Raw genomic sequence first — 15522 nt, 5'->3', positions numbered from 1 at the left:
AACAAAATGAAATGAACTTTTATAAAAGCGTAGTTTACACTACACAAAGCTATGATAAAGACAATTACAAAAAGAAAAAGCATAAAAAATACAGAACACATTATAATAGAAATTATCCTCAATATAATAGAAAGAAACATTATCTTAGAAAATCAGCAGCCAGAAAACCTTATTTAGACAGAAATAGGCAAGTAAGAAAATATTTGAACAGAACGGAATTATAAAAATAAACTAGAATGCTTTACTTGTGGAAGTGTAGAACACTTAGCAAATACATGTCACGACTCGTCTAGAGGGCCGCGACGAATGCCCGGTGCTAGCCCACCCGGGCGCCCCTTGGCTTACACGTATGCTTACATCTAGGTGAGCCATACAATTAAACATATGAATCTATTCGTTCATCATACTAGTCCCATTGGACGACAATGCCTTTATATAATGATTGACATCTATTCCACATCAACTTACATGAGCCGACAAGGCTATCAAAATGATATACAAAATATGGGCCGACAAGGCTAGACATATCTAACCATATACAAGTGACTACGAGCCTCTAGGAAGAGTATAACATATCACATGAGCGGGACAGGACCCCGCTATGCCCATAATTATATACACAAAAGAATAAGTACCCAAAAACTATGGCTCCGAATGAAATGGAGCTCTGCTATGTAATCTCTGAGTAAGCAGCTGTGGATCGAGCCTGTCTCCCTGTGCACCTGCGGGCATGACGCAGCGTCCACAAACAAAAGGACGTCAGTACGAAGAGTGTACTGAGTATGTAAAGCATGATCAATATCAATATGGAAGCATAGATAGCAACATAAGAAATAACATGGAATGGGAGATGGCAATATCATCGTCATATGCACTTGCTTGCCTTTCTTAGGAACTGTTATACCCCGTATATTTATACGTCGAATTATTCGCAAGTAAATCGACTCAAGTTGGAGGCAGAATCATTTTCGGACACGAAATAGAAATCTTTATTAAAAACTGTTCACTTTTTACTGTTCAAAATAATAATAATAATAATAATAATAATAATAATAATAATAATAATAATAATTTGGGAGATAGACAGAAAATTAATTATAACTACATGATAAGAAGAAATATAGGAGTGAGGAAGTACCGAGTAGAATTGTTAAAAAATTTCTTTGAAAACAATATTAATTTCCTGCTTTGTCCGTTAAACTTTTCTTATTGAAAAATTTACTACCCCCCCCCCCCCCCTTTATATTGATATCAGAGCGAGAAGATTTTTGGACCTAAACCTGTTTAAAGACTAAGATTATATGAGACAACATAGTTTTACTCAATATATAAGTTATAATTATCGTATGATATATTTCACCCAAAGAAGACTTGCGAATCTTAGACAAACAAGAAAGTTTTTAACTGAATATAGTAGATACATAGACATAGTCCATCGCCAAGACTTACATAATAATATAACAATACTAAGTTTAAGAAATAATCTTAATTGAGAATTATTTTTCATCAACGACGAGATAGTTAGAGCTGAAGATCGTATTAGACATCTAGAACAAGCAGTAAACTTCATACCTTTAGGTTAATAGATGCAAGATAGTTATCTAAAAGTCAAGCAAGAGTTAAGTAACCTATACCCAGAATATATTAAATTAAGTAGTACCAAAGAAAACTAGTTAAGACTACAAGAATTAATATACATGTCCAAAAAGAATAAATAATAAGACAAGAAATTCTCAGTTAATTGAAGATTTTCAAGAAACATTAATAAATGTAGACGAATATATGTCTGACACAGAGAGTATATATTCTATAGTAAGTGTAGACACTGAAGAAAAAATCAAAACAGACTCGTCAGACTCAGAAGCAGAAGAATTAATCAATGAAATTGGATTAGAAAATCTAGACTTAGAAGCAATAGGCAAGAGTGATTCAAATGAATCCACAAATGAACAACTCTTCATGAAATCAATGGAATTAAAGGTTCAAAGAACAACAATGGAATCCACCATTTTAATAACTAATCCTAAAGCTACTAAGCTAAACAATCTATGTCCAAAGGAGTTTCTCAATTCATCATTCAACATAATCTAAGACCCCAAAGCTACTAAGCTAAACAATCTATCTCCAAAGGAGTTTCTCAATTCATCATTCAACATAATCTAAGTAATGAAATGATCGACAAGCTATATATACAAGCTAAGTAAAGAAGACTAATAGGCAATTACAATGCTACCCTTAATGAAGTAAGGGCCTTGTTTGGCTAGTCTTCTTATTGTAGGCTGCCACGTGGCACCAATTGGTCAAGGGTTGGTGGCAGCTACGTGTCACCATAAGGAGGAGCATATTTATACAAAAGTTGATGAACAATTTGGGACTCAATTTCATTTTTTTCCTAGCTAAAACAAAAAGAAAAAAAAAAGGAAGAGAGCATGGCCATGGCTGCTGCTCACGGCCAGCCATGGCCACGAAAATTTTGTTGTTTTGTTGCCTTGATTTAATTCCAAGATGATTTGCAAGTTCAAGGAGGTGATAGCAACGTTGGATATTGAATCGAGGAAGAAGAAAATTGCGAAATTGGAGCAATTAAGAGTAGAAATTTCTCAGAGAAAATTAAGGTAATATTTTCTTGTTTTATGGTGTAATTGTGTTAATAGTATTGTAATGGAATTATTAAATTTGGATTGGACGAAATTGGAATTTAGAAAATGCCTGAAATCGATGTTATCGGAAATTGTGGGTTGAAATGGATTCAAAAAGGTTGTTGGGTTGTTAGAATTGTTATGGGCTGAATTGTGAGAATTTTATATGTATGTCTCTGTTGTTGGTAATTTTGTGCTAACAGGAGAATAATTGGAAATTCGGGTTAGGCGAATATATAGGGGAAATGCTGCCCGATTTTCGTTAAGCCCTTAACTAATGAAAAACCCTTAACGAGAAAGTATAAGTTAAAGAATAAGTTCTATAAGCGATGGGCTACGGATTTATGAACTAGAAAGTATAGTTACTAACGATAACGTTACTTTGACGTTAAATAGGCTAAAGGGCGCGACAAAGCGAACAGATTTGCGAATAGTCGTTAAACAGGTATGTAAAGCCGTCCCTTCTTTCTTTTGGCATGTCTTAGATGTAAGTGATGAATGAGATGAACTGTGGGGTAACTCTATTCATAAGTTCCGAATGTGATTCATGATTCTTATTTACTTCTTGATGCTAGAGCTATTAAGTGATTGGGTTTTCCCCTCGAGTCCTTTGTACGTTGGATAGTAGTTGATGCGTGAAAATTCCAATTCTTAAAGGATTCTGTAGTGATTAGTTTCCTTGACTTCTATAAGCTATTTCACACTATATTGACACGTGTCTACGATTCCTAAGACTCTTTTGATATGAACTATAATGACATTCGAGGGATACTTGCTATAATTGTCGCTACTGATACTCAGGTGTTAATCTCTCCTTCTTATTCTGTTTGAGTCGTGATAATGATTTAAATTGCATATGGTTGCTCACTACTCTGCTCGTGCATGCCTCAATATGTCTTTCACCTAGTCCCGGGCCGGGTATGTTATCGTGCACAGTTTCACTGCATTGTTCACCGAGTCCCTCACTAGAGGGCCAGGTACGGTATATATATGATATGACGATATGTTATGGCGGCCAGGAGGGCATATGATGACTTTATTCACCGAGTCCCTCACTAGAGGGCCGGGTACGGTATATATGTATATGATGATGATATGATTATGTCATCGAGTCCCATAATGGATCGGGTATGATATATGATATTGACATGCATGATTTATGTTTCAAAGGTAGGTGTTTTGGTATTCTGGAAATTGTACTTGTTTTCTGTACTCCTTATTTCAGTTATGATCCTTTTTACTGTATTTCATGCTTTATATACTCAGTACATACTCCGTACTGACCCCCTTTCTTCGGGGGGCGGCGTTTCATGCCCGCAGGTACAGATAGTCGGTTTGGTGACTCTTCAGTATAGGACTTCTATTCAGCTGTCTTGGAGAGCTCCGTTGTTCCGGAGTTTAGACTTTTGGTACAGATCTTATGATATATATGTATATTAATGTTTATCCAGGGGTACGACGGGGCCCTGTCCCGTCATATTTCGCTATTCGTACTCTTAGAGGTCTGTAGACATATGTGTGGGTTGTGTATAAGTTCTGTTCAGCTGTGTCTATCCGATGTGCTATGATATGATGTCCGTCTGTAGTGGCAGCCTTGTCAGCTTGCATATGACATGATGTTGATGTGTAGTGGCAGCCTCGTTGGCTTGCGTATCCCTTTATGATTTGATCAGTTGTGACTCCTCGGGAGACATTTTATCTGAATATACATATATGGCGACGTTATGAACCATTGGAGTTCTTCTGCAAGTTTCCATACTACTCATAGATTCAGTTTGATTATATGTAACAGGTTCGTATACGGGTGCCCAGTTCGGGCACTAGTCATGGCCCACGGGGTTGGGTCGTGACAGGAACGTTCCATGTCTAATACGTGTTTGTGTACATACATCATTATCCGTATTCATAATAGTACCCGTGCCATATTTGTACTCGTATTCGTATACATGCCCTTATTCACATTCATATACATAGTCATCTCATATTCGTATTCATATCCTATACATAATCATATCATATACATAGCATTTACATAACATACCCGACCCCGAAGGTTCGGTGTTTCACGTACCCGGCCATAGCTAGGCTCGGTGGTCATATATACCTGGCCAACCAAGGCTCAGTGATACACATACCTGGCCCTACCAAGGCTCAGTGTTATCCGTACCCAACTGCAGTGGTGCACGCGCGTTACGTAAACATACATACATATACATCTATACAGATACTACCCGGCCATATAAGCTCGGTGTTTCTTAGTAGCCATACAAGGGCATACATACATATAGCTCATAAGCATCTTTACTATTATCATTACTATCGTCATCGTCATCGTTATCATCATCGCTATTACCATTATGGTCGACATCAATATCATTATCACTATTATCATCATTCATCACACTTATCTTTATAGGCTTACTCGTCATACAAGGAACTTAGTACAATCGTAGCATACCAAGGATTGTGAGCTTAATAGCTCGGACGATCGAATCATTTATGAGACATCACAGACTTATGGAAGATTTAGATGTTTGGCCGAAGAACCATGCCATATGAAAGAAGGGTTAGCCTTACATACCTTTTCCGTTCGACTATTTACCACTTGCACGTTCTCTTTCAACGGTTGCGTTTATACCTTCATTATAGTCATACTATCGTTAGAATCGACAACTAGCACACATGGCTAAAGCTAGAGAAAATTGGACAGCATCTCCTTTATTTATACAACATTCCTCTATATCGTAATTCAACTCCCAAACGTCAACAATACATTCACAATACCATAACAATGGCCATTAATCATTTACGTTAACCACATTATCTAGATTTCTCAATTCGCTCCCAATTCACCCATATTCATGGTCATATCACCCGACTTTGTCCATTCATATAACATGCCCATTTTCATGATCTTAACATCATTTATAACACATTCATATCACAACACAACAAGAATCATGGTTCAATTCAAACTATCTCTCAAAATGTCACTATTCATCATTCATGACCCATTTTTATATACTCATCTAATGTCCAAGCCTTTTAACTCTCAAATACCTTAAACAACATATATATACCATAAATCTTACCTTAGATGTTGTAGGAATGAGCCTTGGTCGAAATACTCCACTTGAGCAAAAACCCTAGTTTTCCTTCAATAAGATCTTCTTGACTTGAATGATCTTAATGGGTTTCCTTACACTTGATTCACTTGATTTGTGTTGTTGATGACTAATAATCCTTGAAATCTTGTGGAATAAATGTAGAGAGATGTTTTAGAGAGAAGGGATGAAATGTGGAAATGAAATAATAAACTTGGTCCCTTATTTAATAACCCAAAATCTGATCTTAAAAGAAAGTACAGTGGTCGTACACTTGGTTTACGGTCCGTATTCCAGTTTACGGACCGTCCTTCGTGGTCGTGTTTAATCATATCAGAATCAGAAACTCAGGCTGAGACGTGGTGATTTACGGACACAGTTTACGGGCCGTAAACCAGTTTACGGTCCGTATTTAACCATTTGCTCATTTGGCAGAAAGTTGAAGTTTTGGAAGCCAAAATACGACATGGCAGTTTACGGGCCCTATACCACTTTACAGTCCGTATTTCATTTTACGTACAACTGGCCAGAATGCAAACCTGAAACTTTTCACATTTCCAAAACCTATAATTGGTCTTTGTGGAGCATAACCTATCTCTTATTGCAATTGCCTTCGGAATCTTACTTAGGGTCGTCAAATATTTTTTCTTACTTATGGAAATATCGTATACTCGTACTCCTCACTAGATCATTCACTTGCGTACCAACGGATGATTTTCTGAGGTGTAACATTCTCTCCCCCTTAAGAACATTCGTCCTCGAATGTTAAAGTCTTCGGCGATTCTATAGAAATTTTGCCAGAGTTTCCCCTATAATATGGCACTACCAACCTGCCACAACAACCCAAAATATCGTCGCCTCACAGGGCTACGCCACAATATCAACATATCTATGGCCACACACGACCAAAATCATGAAAAGGAAATCATACATACCTCATACCGCTGATGTTTCATCCTGAATCTCTCCCAAGGGCTGGAATAAATGAGGGTATCTAGATCGCATACTTTCTTCCGCTTCCCATGTCATTTCTTCTCGTTTACTGCTTCTCCATAAAACCTTAACTGAGGCCACTTCTTTATTTCTAAGCCTCCGTACTTGCCTATCTAGTATGGCAATGGGCACTTCTTTATAAGTCAACTTTTCTGTCACTTGCACATCGCTTATTGGCACGATCCTAGTAGGATCTCCAACACATTTTCGGAGCATCGAAACATGGAAAACTGGGTGAACTGACTCCAAATCCGGAGGTAGATCTAACTCGTAGGCCACTTTGCCCACTTTGCGCACAATCTCATAAGGTCCAATGTACCGGGGACTAAGCTTCCCCTTTTTGCCAAATCTCATTACACCTTTCATCGGTGACACTTTCAAGAATACCCAATCTTTCACTTGGAACTCTAAGTCTCTTTGGCGATTATCCGCATAGGACTTCTGACGACTTTGGGATGCTAATAACCGATCTTGTATGAACTTGACTTTCTCTATGGCTTGCTGGACCAAGTCTGGCCCTATCAGTCTGGCCTCTCCTGTTTCGAACCACCCAATTGGGGACCTACACTTTCGTCCATATAAAGCTTCATACGGTGCCATTTGGATGCTAGAATGATAACTGTTATTGTAAGCAAATTCAATGAGTGGCAAATGATCATCCCAATTACCTCCAAAATCTATCATACATGCCCGTAACATATCTTCAAGAGTCTGAATGGTACGTTCAGCCTGTCCATCCGTCTGTGGATGAAATGCCGTGCTAAGGCTCACTTGGGTCCCTAGACCATCTTGGAAGGACTTCCAAAAGTTAGCTGTAAACTGAGTCCCTCTATCGGAGATAATAGATACCGGAACACCATGGAGTCTCACTATCTCTTTAACATAAAGCCTTGCATAATCTTCTGCCACATAGGTCGTTCTGACCGGTCAGAAATGAGCTGCCTTTGTGAGCCTATCTACAATCACCCATATGGAATCATACTTACGTCTAGAATGGGGTAAGCCTGAAATGAAGTCCATGTTAATCACTTCCCATTTCCAAGTTGGGATTTCTATAGCTTGCAACAATCCACCTGGCTTTTGGTGCTCGATTTTCACTTGTTGACAATTGGGACATTGAGCTACGAATTCCGCTATATCTTTCTTCATTCCATTCCACCAATATATAGACTTAAGATTATGATATATTTTCGTCGCACCGGGGTGAACAGAATAACGAGAACAATGAGCTTCTCTCAAAATCTGGTGGCGTAAACCTGCCACATCGGGAACACATAATCTGCCTCGGCATCGGAGAACTATGTCTCCTGAAATATCAAATGAGGATTCCTCTTTCTGAGGGGGTGTATCTCTGTACTGCATTAGCATTGAATCTTCGTATTGTCGCTCTTTCATTTCTGCTACTAGCGACGAGACTGCTGAATTCTGAATAGTAGCTCCCTTGCTACCTGAGTCCACTACTCGAACTCCTAGGCTAGCTAACTGTTGGAGCTTACGAGCCATTTCTCTTCTCTCTGGTCGTACATCACATAAACTTCCCATAGATCTGCGGCTAAGAGCATCAGCTACAACATTTGCCTTTCCATGGTGATACAAAATATCGACATCATAATCCTTTAGCAATTCCAACCATCGTCGTTGCCGCAAATTCAACTCTTTCTGCTTGAAGATGTACTGAAGACTCGTATGATCTGTGTAAATATCCATATGGACACCATATAAATAATTTTTCCATATCTTTAACGCATGAACCACTGCGGCCAATTCTAGATCATGGGTCGGATAATTCCGCTCATGTTTCCGCAATTGCCTTGAAGCATACGCAATCACTTTACCATGTTGCATCAATACACAGCCTAACCTAACACCAGAAGCATCGCAATAAACAACATATCCTTCCAATCCCTTTGGAAGTGTCAAGACTGGTGCGGAAGTCAACCTACTTTTCAACTCTTGGAAGCTACGTTCACAAGCATCTGTCCAGTGAAACTTTGCCGATTTCTGGGTCAACCTTGTGAGTGGTGCAGAAATAGAAGAAAAACCTTCAACGAATCTCCTGTAATAACCTGCTAAGCCCAGAAAGCTACGAACCTCCGTCGGAGTTGTGGGCCTTGGCCAGGTCTTCACGGCCTCAATCTTTTGACTATCCACTAGAATACCATCAGCTGCTACAATATGCCCCAGAAATGCCATTGAGTTCAACCAAAACTCGCATTTGGAAAACTTTGCAAACAACTCTCGGGTTCGAAGAACTCCGAGGACAATACACAAATGATTCGCATGTTCTGCCTCAGATCTAGAATATACCTAGATGTCGTCGATAAATACGATCACAAATAAATCCAAAAAAGGCCTGAACACATTACTCATCAGATCCATAAATGTCGCCGGCGCATTAGTTAGCCCAAATGACATCACCCGGAACTGAAAATGACCATATCTTGTTCTACAGGTTGTCTTAGGGATATCTTTCTCCCTAACTTTCACTTGATGATACCTGGACCTCAAATCTATCTTTGAAAATCACTTGGCACCTTGCAATTGATCAAATAAGTCATCAATCCTCGGAAGAGGATACTTGTTCTTAATTGTCACCTTATTCAATTTCCGGTAATCAATGCACATTCTCAAGGAGCCATCTTTCTTTCGGACGAACAATACGGGTGCTCCCCACGGGGATGAACTAGGCCTAATGAAGCCTTTATCAAGCAAATCCTTCAATTGCTCCTTCAACTCTTTCAATTCTGCGGGTGCCATTCTGTAGGGAGGAATAGATATAGGCTTAGTGTCTGGTAACACATCAATATCAAAATCGATCTCCCGCTCGGGAGGAAGGCCTGGAAGCTCTTCCGGGAACACATTCGGAAACTCATGTACTACGGGGACTGACTGAAGAGTTGGCGATTCAGCTTCCACATCTTGAACACGAACTAAGTGATAGATACATCCCTTAGTGATCATTTTCCTTGCCTTTAGATAGGAAATAAACCTACCTTTTGGTGACGCCGTATTCCCCTTCCATTCTAAAACTGGTTCTCCCGGAAATTGGAAACGAACCATTTTCATTCTACAATCAACATTGGCATAGCAAGAGGCTAACCAATCCATGCCCATAATGACATCAAAGTCTACCATCTTTAATTCATACAAGTCAACTATAGTACGGCGGTCACAAATCAAAACTATGCAATTTCTATATACTCTGCTAGCTATTACCAATTCACCAACGGGTGTAGACACCTCAAAAGGATTAATCGACTCCGGCTCGACTCTAAATCGACCCCCAATATATGGAGTAACATATGACAATGTGGAGACCGAATCAATCAAAGTATATGCATCATGAGAGAATACCGATAATATACCTGTGACCACGTCAGGAGAAGACTCTAGATCTTGGCTTCCAGCCAAAGCATAAACACGGTGCTGAGGACCGCTGGAACTGGGAACTCTCCCTCTGCCTCTACCATGGCCGACTGGCCCATGTGAACCTAGCCCCATAGGGCGCATGAAAGATGAAGATCCGGCTACTGACCCTGAAGGCTGGGTCCTACCTCTACCATGAATCGAAGGGCAATCACGCATAATATGGCCTGGTCGACCACATGAATAACAACCCTCTGAACCCAATCAGCATTGACCCCAATGCAACTTCCCACACTGGGAACATCGTGGTACGGGTGGTCTTGCCTGACCTGAATCACCTCTAAACTGGGACCCCGAAGAACTCAGACTCGGCCCTACACGAGCATATCTATCAAATCTCTGGCCTGAAAACCGCGGAGGTGCACGGGTCATAGAATAGCCTGAATGCCTGGGAAACCGCTGCCTGTGCCCACCTCTAAACTCACTCGTCGGACCCGAAGATCTGGCCCTCTTGTTATGGCCCTTATCTTGCTCGCGTTCACTTCTTTGCTGTTGCAGACTTTCTTCTAAGTTCTGAGCATGGGCCTGAATGCGTGCAATATCCATATTGTCCTGAAGGGACGCAGTCAAGCACCTATCTATCAAATGCGGCCCTAGGCCCTTTACAAAGCGGTGCACTCTGTCACCCATATCCGCCACCATGGCCGAAGCATACCTAGCCAAGGAATTGAAGCGGAGACTGTACTCTAAAGTACTCATGCTACCTTGCCTCAAATTCAAGAAATTATCGGCCCTAGCTCGCCGAACCTCTGGAGGAATATAATGTCGGAGGAAAGCATCAATGAACTCCTGCCATACCGGGGGACGTGCATTGGCTCCCCGTGAAGCCATCCAAACCGTATACCTTTGGATCGAGACATCTCTCAATCTATACGACGCTAACTCTACCGACTCGGTGTCCGAAGCATGTATCAATCGTAGCGTCCTCAACATACCATCGATAAAATCCTGAGGGTCCTCCTCCGGCTTTGACCCAAAGAATTCCGAAGGGTTCAAAGTAATGAAGTCGCGGGCCCTTGCACTAACAGCCCTATCACCTTGCCCTGAACTTTGCCTCTGAGTCTGGGCCGCAACCAATTGAGTCAGCAAATTAATGGCTTCTTTCACATCTTGGCCCAAAGCATCCGGTAGAGGAGCTGGAGTGTTATATCCCGTATTTCATACCTTCGGATATTTCGAGGTCGTCGCGGAAAGTTAAGGGCGAGACCATCTTCACAATTATTTTAATGTGTAAGTAGGTTATGAATAATATTTATGGACATTGGTAGTGTGGAAATATTGAGAAAGACTGAGGGCAAAAAGGAAAATTTGCAAAATGGCATTATGGTAATTTTGTGGAAAGACGAGGGACAAAATGGTAATTTTACAAAACTCTAGAAAAAGTTATGAAAGGAGGAAATCAAGAGAATTCTAGAAAAAAAAAAATAAAGAAAAAGAAAAGGAAAATTCTAGAGAGGGGCATGTGCCCCTCACATCCTTGCTACATATATATATATATATATATATATATATACTCGTCATCTTTTAAGAAAGGGGAGGAAAGAAAGAAAGAAAGAAGTGAAGAAAAGAAAGAGGAGAGGGACGGCCAAGGGGGCTGGCCGAAACCAGCCCCTCCAATTTGATCTTGAAAAATTGGTTGCTTCATGTTTTCTTACTAATTAGAAGGCCCTCGTCGACGTGGAGTGATTGTTGGAAGAAGAAAACTAATTGTTTGGCAAGAAACAATGCTAGCCGTGTGGAGAAGTGGAAGGAAAAGGTATGATTCCACCTTATTTTATAGGTGTTTTGCATGTTTTGTGGATGTTGTGGAATGTGTAAGTGAATGAAGTTCGTAAAATATGGTGTGTGTATGTGTGGCCGTGTGAGAGGTGTTGAGGCCGTGAGTGTGTGTGGTTGTGTTGGAATGGAGAATTAATTGAATGTAACATGTTTGTGTGTTGTTGTGATGTGTAGAAAATGAATGAAATTTAGGAAATTACACATGTTGATGTTGGCCGTGTGTAGGGACTGTTTTGGTAGAATATGGTAAACTAAATTATATAGCATTTTGGTTGGTTGTCGTTGTAGATTCTATGATGAGAATGAATATTTAAGGATTCGTGTTGAAGTTGTAATGGTTATGGGCTGTTTTGGGAGCCAACATAATTTGAATATAGTTCTTTGTTTTGATGAAAATAATGTTATCAACGTATGGAATTATTGATGTAGTATGTGAATTTGGAAGAAAGAAATATACTATTATGTTTCTATGAAAATTGGATGATGTCGGGTGGTGTTGTACATTGGATAGATTATTTTGAATATTGTATGGGTTACTTGAAAAGTTCCTAAATCACGTGTGAATGGTTGCGGATTAGAAATTGAATATATGAGCATTGGAATTGAATTGAATGTAAATCATATGTCATTGAATGGTAAGAAAAAGATTGAGAATATTAGAATGTATTTGGGTTGGTTATTGGCATTATTTATGATAGTTTGGCCGGGTTGAATTCCCGGATTGTTGTTGATGTTGATTTGGGCCGAGCCATATTCTCAGGATGGTGCAGTTACAGGGGAGGTGCTGCCGAAATTTCGGCAGACAAAAACAAGTTCAAGATTGGAGTTTTAAAGCTTCATGAATAGTAATTGGTAAACATGACCAAATCACAAATTTTGGCGAACTTCGGACGGGGATTTGGAGTAGCGTAAGCGGCAGAAAAGGTATGTAAGGCTTCCCTTTTCCTTCTTTGGCATGTCTTAGATGTACTAGGCTTGATTACGTGCCTCGGGGGCCACTCTAAATCTAGAAATCTGAGATCGGATTTAGTTACTATTCATTCAATAGAATTGAACTAATTAGTTACACTTTAGTGCCAGAAATGGTTAGGCGTCCGTAACCTTTGAAAACGAAAGTAGAATGTTTTGAAATCTTCAAGGATGACCTACTAGGACATAATGACCACATTTTTAGGTCCGTTATCCGACTCGACCCGAGGTGGGCCCGCATCCCTCAAGACCTAAGTGTATAGTACTATTTGCATTAATTCCGTTCGCTAAACAATGGAAATTTTGGACTAATTATTCGAGTTTGCTATAAGTATCCTGTAACCCCGATATGAGTATTCTGATTTGACTAGTCCGATATAAGTGACCCGATACGGATGATCTGGTTTGAATAATTCGATGGAAGCGTTCTAATAAGTACCCGAATATAAGTATTTTGATATAAACATTCTGACATAAATGTTTGATATAAGTATTTTGATACGAATATTCCGATATAAGCATTCTGCTATGAGTGTGTGGATATGTGTTTTCTGATTCGAATATTCCGATATGAGTACGTTCTGTAAGTAGTAATGTTCTTCCGGTACGATCTCGGATCGCTTAAAAGTCCGAAGAGGTTTCTGCTTTCTAAATGTTCATGACTTCCTAATACTAACTCGAACGAATCCGAGACTTGTGCTGAATCTTCCGAGGATAGTAAGCGTATGTATCCATCGAGTCTGATTTCACATGCATATGTTTCTGCACTACGCTGCTCGTGCGAGACTCAATGTATCTTTCACTGAGTCCCGGGCCAGGGCACGTTATGATCTCGTGCGTACATCACGATACGATTCTGATTCACTGAGTCCCGGGCCAGGACATGTTCTCGTGCAACCTCTCTGCATTATTCACCGAGTCCCTCGTACTTGCGGGCCGGGACACGTTATCTGTATGTGATTGTGATGTGATGATATGGGGATGGTGGCCAGGACGGCACATGATTATTATTCACCGAGACCCGCAGTAGAGGGCCGGGACACGTTATGTATACATGATTCTGATATGCATGATTTTATCTACCGAGTCCCTTAATAAAGGGCCGGGACACGTTATGTATACATGATTCTGAGATGCATGATTTTATCTACCGAGTCCCTTAATAAAGGGCCAGGACACGCTATTTGCATATATGATATCTGATTCTGCTATACATGATCCTATTCACCGAGTCCCTCATCGGAGGGCCGGGACACGTCATACACATATGAGGTTTATGATTTTGACATGTATTCTGTATTCTGTCCGACACATGTCATCTTCTGAGCCTTCTGTACGCTCTGTACTCTGTCCGATATATGTCAGTATCTGAACATTCTGTACGTTCTGTATCCCGCTCGATGTATGATGACGTCTGATTACTCTGTACGTTCGGCCTTTCGTCCGATATATGATCTTACCTGAATATTCTGTATGTGCTGTACTCCGTCTGACGTGTGACATCACCGGTGCACTCTGTATTCTCTGTACCTCTTCGGACACGCGATTTGCGGTTACAAAACAGGTATTTTTGGGTACTCTGGCCGACTGACTTACTTTCTGTACTCTTTTGGTATACGAGACAGGTAGGTATGAGCTGAGTCTGAAAGGTAAGTGTCTGGTATTCGAAGTGGGGCATTTATCTGCTAGTTCTGTCTGTTCCAGTTATAGCTCTGTTACTTATGTTGTATGCCTTACATACTCAGTACACATTCCGTACTGACCCCCTGTTCTTCGGGGGCTGCGTTTCATGCCGCGCAGGTACTCCCAGATGATTAGCAGCTATGATTGAAGATGCTCCAGTTGGATTGGCAGCTCCATTTGCTCCTGGAGTGTTGCCGAGTCAGAGTTGGTATGATATGTTTTCTGGATCTATGTTAGAGACTTTGCAGACAGTGTCGTGGGTATGATATGTCAGTCTGTCAGCGGTTCCATCAACCGATATGTTAATTTGTGTTATGTATTAAATTTTGTATAATTACAGATTCTGTCTAACTTACGAACTTTAATATGTATTTCATGATTATTCGGATTAAAGATTTGAAAAAAAAAAATTATCTGCGTGAAAGGAGTCTGTGGGTTCGCTCGGCTCCGGATGTGGGGTCGGGTGCCCATCACGTCCCATGGAATTGGGGCGTGACATGGAGGTGCTGGAGCCGGGCTGAGGCTCCCTCACGCTCCTCTAAAATAGGCACTGAACGGGAGGACTGACATTCAGCCGCACTCTAGGACTCAATTTCCTCTACTACCGGTGGCGGCACTATTTCAACCCGCTTTTCTGCCACCGTCTTGCCCTTTTGGGCTGCTGTAGACTTTCTCTTTAAAGGCATTTCTGAAATACACAACACACGATTAAGGAACAAGAATCTCTTACATCATAGCTCTATCGCACGATTCTTACGAAGAAAGAAGGTCATTCATTCCTATAATGTCCGCAGCTTCTTGTTTATAAGTGAAGCGCGCAACACACCCATAACCAAGACTCTACTAGACACGGCTCGTAGACACACCCTAGGACTGAACTGCTCTGATACCACTTTTATCACGACCCATCTAGAGGGCCGCGACGAACG

The sequence above is a fragment of the Lycium barbarum genome, chromosome 3, assembly GCF_019175385.1.
Source record: "Lycium barbarum isolate Lr01 chromosome 3, ASM1917538v2, whole genome shotgun sequence".
Lineage (NCBI taxonomy): Eukaryota > Viridiplantae > Streptophyta > Magnoliopsida > Solanales > Solanaceae > Lycium > Lycium barbarum.
The sequence above is the reverse complement of the archived record's forward strand: the minus strand, read 5'-3'. Positions refer to the sequence as shown.